Raw genomic sequence first — 7,153 nt, 5'->3', positions numbered from 1 at the left:
TGTCAATGGAGGGGTGGGTGAGTGTTTTGAGGGTGTTTGAGTCCACAAAATACTTAGTAAACGGTGACCGATTCCTAGTCACCATAGTGGTGAGTAGATAATGAGTGAATTTTCATTTTTGGGTGAACTATCCCTTTAAGCAAAATAAGACGTCCTTATTGTCTGCATTTTGTACATATTTAAGTTTTTCCTTCTCCGTCATTGAACTCTTGTCAGCTCTACCAGAGTTTTTAAGTGTACAAATAATTCAACAAACATTGTGATTCTCCATTTAGGCCAACTGCAGCACAGCCTCCATTATCACCATCAGGCTACAATATGCACCCTTCAGTATAAAAGTGGTTGACAGAGCAAACAGCATACAAATTTTATGAGCTACATTAGCAGCATGGTTTTAGGGACGGCAGTATCAGGAAACATTTCAACAACAACTGGATAGATTGCCATGAACGTTTTTGTGCAGCCATTCATGGTCTTTAGATGATAAAGTCCACAGATTTTTGAAATCCCCTGTTGTTTCCTTTAGTGCCATCATAATGTTGTAGTGAAATGCCTCAACAACTCTGGGATGGATTGCCGTGACTTGGGTTGTCACCCGACTTTCAATTCAATGGGTAAAAAATTTCACATACCCAATAATCTATCTCTCTTCTTTTGCAACATGAATTGGTACAAATTGTAAACAGCTATTCATGGTCCTTAGAGGATGATACCTGCTGACTTTGGTGATTTGTGGTTCATAGTGCGATGGTCAATGGTCAAACCCAAATGGTTAACAACTGATTTTAACAGCCTGTATACTAATCAGACTATAAGAGATACTGTGTGCAAAGTTGACATTTTCCCCACAAGTGCACACAAATTAGGATTGTATTTGTGCTCAGTAAATTGAATTGTTATCTGCCCATTAGGCTTAGTGGATATTTTGAGGGTGGAGAGAGGAAAGGTCAGAGGGCCCAAGGGTGGGGATGAGTGTTGAGCGTCTAACACAGAAACAATATGTCCTTTGGGGAGCATGGATGTGGTCAATGCATTTCATGGAAATCTGCCAATTTAGATTTCTTGAGGTCAAGAAGAAATGTTACTTTGATTGTGACACTAGAGATTCAGGCGACCGCCACTTAGATTCACTCTCTGAGGACCATGACTACCCACAGCAAATCTCATAGACTTTAATTTTAAGAAAGGGTTGGTTGTGGTAAATTTTGATTAACAGTGTAATCAGACAAAAGCTCATAGATGCTGATTCAATAATTTTGACTAATCTACTTTAGTCTTTGTTAAAGTGTGAGAAAAGGCTGTCTGGTGGAGTCATCTGTGCTCGGCAGCACTGGAGCGTGAACCTGTACCTGTTGTTAAGACTGGTGTTGTTCAACATGACACAGCTTATACTACAAACACCTTTAAAACAAAAAAAGCATAGCTGAGCAATAAACAAGGTCAGGACCTGAACTGACAGGACATTCATGAATGTGCAATGCACAGAGACAAGATGTGTATTTGAGAATGCATAATTTTACATTAATGCAGCAAGCCTTTGCCTTTGGATATGCACATGCAACATTGAAAAAAAGAGTCATATAGAACTCAAGCTACTATTTAAAAATCTGATCACGTAGCCTAATTATAAATGTGTGAGCACATTTGCATTTCAAGTTATATGCACACAAGCCCCAGTGCTCAACTTGAAATCTACATACAAGGTTGTATATCTTGCCACACCTTTGCAAACGCCTACTGTAGATACTGTACAATATCTACTGTAAATGGACTCTAATTTTGTTCAGTATATGAATCCATGTAGATGCTTTACACGTGGCTGTTGGTTGCAAAAGCTTTTAATTCCCCCATCCTGATTAAGTCTAAATCACAAAGAAAATGTGTAGGAAAAGACTTGTTTTTCATTGTCAGCATAACCACTATTAGATTTTCTACAAATTTAACTTCATGCTTCACAATAAAAAAAAAAAAATGTTCAGATTAAAGCTTAGCCAAAGGCTGATGAGACACTGTCTTTTCTGTAGATAAAGATGGCTTTAGGGGTTTAGAAAGGGGTCATTGGGATTCCCTCTTGCCAAAGAGTGTGGGGATTACCAAAGTCTGTAAAGAGCTGCTTTTCTTACAGATTATGTACAATCTGTTGTCAATGGCAGAGTCTCATATTCACAAGACACAGGAGCAGCGTTAACCAAAAACCTCACTAATTCACGCACAGCCAAGTTTTCTTCTGGGCAGCATCCACCAGCCTCTCCTCAGCTACACAAAACTAGAGCTCCCTAAGGTTTATTAGAGACAGTTCAGCCTTTATGAAAAGGATTGGTCTGTACTTTTTGGAACATTTAGTTTATTCTGCTTCAGGGTCAGATTGAAAACACTTCACGCCACATCAAACCTTCATAGGCATCAAGAGGAGAGATTTATTTTTCTGTCAGGAGACGAGGAAGGACAAAATAACACTTACTGAAATTAGCCACCTGAGACTGGAGTGTCAATCATTCTGAGCTATCAGCAACACTTAGTCAGCGTTCAGGCCGATGAACTGCTAAATGTTCTGTAATATAACGAGCATCATGAGACTCACAATAACTGCAGATATGAGAGCATCGCAAATTTAGGCAATTTAGCTCAAAATTTGTGAGTCAGTAGAGCCTCTGAGAAGAATAGTCTGTTAGTATGTGATAAAAGTCTGTACTAACATTTAAAACAATCACACCTTTACAAAGATTCCAGTAGGGAAAGTTTGTTAACCACATAATTTATCAGAAGAGAAACAGAACAGCCAGCCACATAAATAGACTGCACAAATTGCTGTGTGCACTGTCCCATTTAAATGAAAGAAATGCCAAAAAGTAAAAGCCTTTCACGTTTTAAATCAATTGAATTTTTTACTTTTACTTTCTGTCATATTTTTGTTTTAAAATTCAAGTTAAATCATGTTATTTCTTTGTTGGCCTTGTTCAAATCCCCTACAAAATAGTGTAGGACATAATTATGTCCAGTAGGTGTCAGTGTTTACTCAAAGAAAGGAAGACAGACAAAATGTGGCAGACCATTTATGCAGGGGGAGTGAATTGTACAACAAAAAAAAGTAGGCATAACAGTTTATTCAGGAATATACACTTTAAGAAATGCAGTCTTCATTGCATGATCTTATTGCCATTATCATGTGCAAGATTTAATGCAGATACCACATCACTTCACTTCACTTTCACATTTAAAAAGCTGGACGGTGACGACATAACATCAGTTTTGATCATATGATTATAAAATGTGATGTTTTACAATGATATTCATTTTAATCTATTAACCCTCGCCACTTTCCTCCCAACAGGTGGTCACATATCAGACGTTGCACATCCGGCAGCGCGGCCCTGCTAAATGCTTCATTTGTCGAGCTGATTTAAAGCACCTGACTACACTTCTGAACTGATTAAACAGGGAGACTGAGTACACTGTCAGTATTGTTGTAGATGTGCAAAAAGATCCAACCTCCAGGTCATGTGGTTGTGAGAAGGAGAATTACCATTTCTGTTGGTTCTGCTTTGTGAATTACTCATAATATACAATACTAATCTAACGATGTATGATCAACTTCCATCTCAGACTCTGGAAGCAGAAACAATGAATTACTAAAAGAATGCGGGTTTAAACTACCCAATTATTCCAATGTTTCTTTCTTCCTGCGCTGAACCTGAAGTGAGAGCAGCAGATTTGTTTGAGTTACTCTATTGCAGTGATCCTTCAAAACATCTCCTCAGGGTTGGATGCTTGGACAAAAATGTGGGCACATAGCCGAAATCGCTTCGGCACAATTCAGTTTTTGTATTTGTTTCAGATGCTCTGTACAAAGCTGACCTTTAATGAAGGCTAACTGTCCTGCATTGTGCATTTGTGCCACAGGATGTGTCAGGGAGGTAATATCCCCTAACTATGGATTGCAACACCTAAACACCAGTGACACTGATTCCATGCTTCCTGTCACAGACACCGCTGACAAAACCAGAACTGGCTTTCACATGTCTGTACTGTGCACTTTTCATAACCACAAGTGGCTGCTGAGCCGTATTCCCACAGCAAGTTCACTTCATGCGGAAAAAGCCTTTCCTGAAGCAAATGTGTTATCTCAGATAAATGGTGTCAAATCATGATTTGCTGAATCTAAAAGGCGAGAGACTGCTGTCAGAGTCTGTGGCTGCCAGTTGAGACAGGAACTCTGCCGCTGCCTCCAGTTCCCCTTCCTATCAAGCAGAGTCGGGGGCTGAACACCTGTTTGAAGCTCTCCCTCTGGGCTCCAGGGTTCTGTGGGATCCGGGTGTGCTGACACTGTTAGCACGCCTGATATGAGAGTCTGATCAAAGCTGGCTCATTCTGCCTGACCGATTTCCACAGGATTAAGGATTAGGGAGACAGGAAGCTGGGAGAGGCACAGAGACAATCTGGGTGAGACAAAAAAGGGATAGTGAAGGTTATGGAGAGTGAAAGGGATGGAGAAAGGGTGAAGGAGACAGAAGAGTCATAAGACAATGGCAGAGACCATATTGAGAAAAGACGAATAGAGAAAATAGGGACAAATAGTGCATTAAAAAGGAAATCATTTTGAAGATCTTGCTTCTTTATCTTTTGAGTTCGGTCACCTTCTGTTACCAACCAAGTTCTCCCAGAGGGCCAGGCTTGTGCTGCAGCTTGTGAAGTGTTAAGTCTGATATGAAGCTGAGAGACAATGCTCGGCTTTTGTGGTGAAATCTTGAAATCAATTGTAATACTAACATGCAAAAAAAAGGCGGCGGGGGTGGCTTGCTGCTGCAGGTTTTGCAAACAGGAAAGGGAATCTGACTTGAATTACAATAGTCTGAATGTAATCACATCAAGGCACGGATAACACGATTGTAGGTTGACACTTTTGAAATAGATTTGGACTTGAAAGACGCAAAACCTGAAACAATTCATCACGCAAGCAAATATCAGGTCACATCCAAATGATTGTATGGGCGTGATGTTGCAGTAAATGTTACCAGTCGTTTTGATTGTGGCATCAGTTATTACAGATCATTAAAAACATTCCAATCACATTATTCTAGACTGAAGAAGTTTTTTAAAACCTTTCAGAGGAAATCTAGTGGTTGCATTGTAAAATGAAATTATCATCCCTTATGATCATGAGGAACTTGGCTGCTTTGTATTCAGCCGATCAGATCTTTGCAGACGGAGACTGAAATTTCATATTCAGATACATCAAAACATCCATCTGTCATCTATAGCTCTAATCCTGGTGACACTAGGTGAGAGGTGCCAGTGTATCACAGAGCTAACGTATAAAGATGAACGGCTGTGACTCAGGTAGAGCGGGTCGTCAAGGAACCAGAAGGTCGGTGGTTTGATCCTGGTCTCCCTTTCCACATGCCAAAGTGTCCTTGGACAGAATACTGAGCCCCCAAATTGCCCCGGGCCACTGTTCCAACAGAGTACAAGTGCTGTTTGATATGAAAAAGTGCTGCACACAGATGCACTGTATAAATGTGTGTGAATGGGTGAATGGAAAAACTGTGGTTAAATCGCTTCGAGTTGATATCAAGATGAGAAAAGTACTGTATAAATAGAAAACCAACATAGACACGGGAAGAACATTTAAACTCCACACAGAAAGACTCCTGGCGGAACTGAGATTCGAAACGGGCGACTGTGCTAACCACTGCACCACTTTGACATCAAAACAATCTTTATGTTTCTATCCCACCTGGACATTCATCTCCTTTGCCACGTTGTCAGGTCGTCGCACATTTGACATCTGAATGTTAAATATCAACTACAGCGATTGAGCCTGAGTGGAAACACTGACCTAATTCAGATCTGAGACGATTGAACGTGAGGTTTTCTTAGGTTTTGAAAATGGTGTTCTATTGACTGTCAGATAGATTTCAACTGGATACAAACTGTAACATTGTGGGTTCTTGGTGGCAGGTATCAGTTCTCTGCACCTGACTTACAGTAATTTATTGCACCATTGTATCTAGTTCCTGGTTTTTTCTTTGGAGAAGTTCAGCCAACGAAACCGAGAGATGATACTTATCTGCAGTATTAAATGGCAGCAAAAGAGGAGGGGACTGTGTGTTGAGATTCAGTGGCTGTTAAAGGTAATTAATCATATACATTAAATGGGGGTAATAGGGACGAAGAGACACGCTGAGGGAGAAAGCTAGAGGGAGAAAGAACGGAGACAACACACCACCTGCCTGTCGGATTAAAAGGCCCAGATGAAAGGTCAGGGAGAGGAGAAGTTGTTCACCCCCACCAGATGTGCAGTTGCGCTGGTCAATAGCCAATTAATTATCTCACAGTTCAGGACACCAGGCTCGGTGTCCAGGCAATTACATAACACTACACACCCTGAGCAACCCGATCTGGGGGATTTTACTGCTGGACAGTGTGTGTTTATGTTTGATTGTGTTTGGAGGAAAGGGAGGAGTCTCTTTACACACTGGTGGCGTCCATAATGACCATGCAGTAATTCACGTCATGCTCCATTATGTTTTCCGTGTGTTCACGCATGTGTTCTCTGGAGCTGCAGTCAAGCAAAACACATTCTCTTATTTTCCTCCCTCGCCTTCTTTTTCTGTTGTTTTCCCAGAGATTAACAAGAAGTGGAAGAAACACATGAAGAGAACCACCCATTCACACCCCATGGCACGCTGCCTCATTTGCCCCAGCCTCTATCAATTCTTGGTTATAGCCAATAGCAATAAAGGAAGTGGTCCCACTGTCACAGAAACAGTTGGCACGGAAACAGCACATTACACCATCGTCCAATCCCCCTCCCATTCCTTTGTCGTCATGTCTCCCCTCCCTTTCCTCTCCTCTCCTCGCCGGTCCCCTCCTCCTCTTCACTCTCTCCCTATCTTGTATGTTTTTTCAGGCATCAATGAAATCACAACCAATCCTGCTGCTGGCCTGTCAGCAAGCATATAATACCCAAAGAAACAGATCCCTTCACTTTATTGCCTCCATTCTAGCCAGCAAGGCTCAGATTCCTTAATGGCCAATGTATATTTTATCATTCCAGCATGAAATAAATATACGCTGGATGTTGTAGCTAACCCATCAAAGCCTGTTTTCCCTCTCTCCCTCTCTCTCTCTGTTACTCTCATGATTTAATCCT

This window comes from Hippoglossus stenolepis, chromosome 18 (genome assembly GCF_022539355.2).
Source record: "Hippoglossus stenolepis isolate QCI-W04-F060 chromosome 18, HSTE1.2, whole genome shotgun sequence".
Taxonomy (NCBI): domain Eukaryota; kingdom Metazoa; phylum Chordata; class Actinopteri; order Pleuronectiformes; family Pleuronectidae; genus Hippoglossus; species Hippoglossus stenolepis.
Note: the sequence above shows the minus strand (reverse complement) of the source record.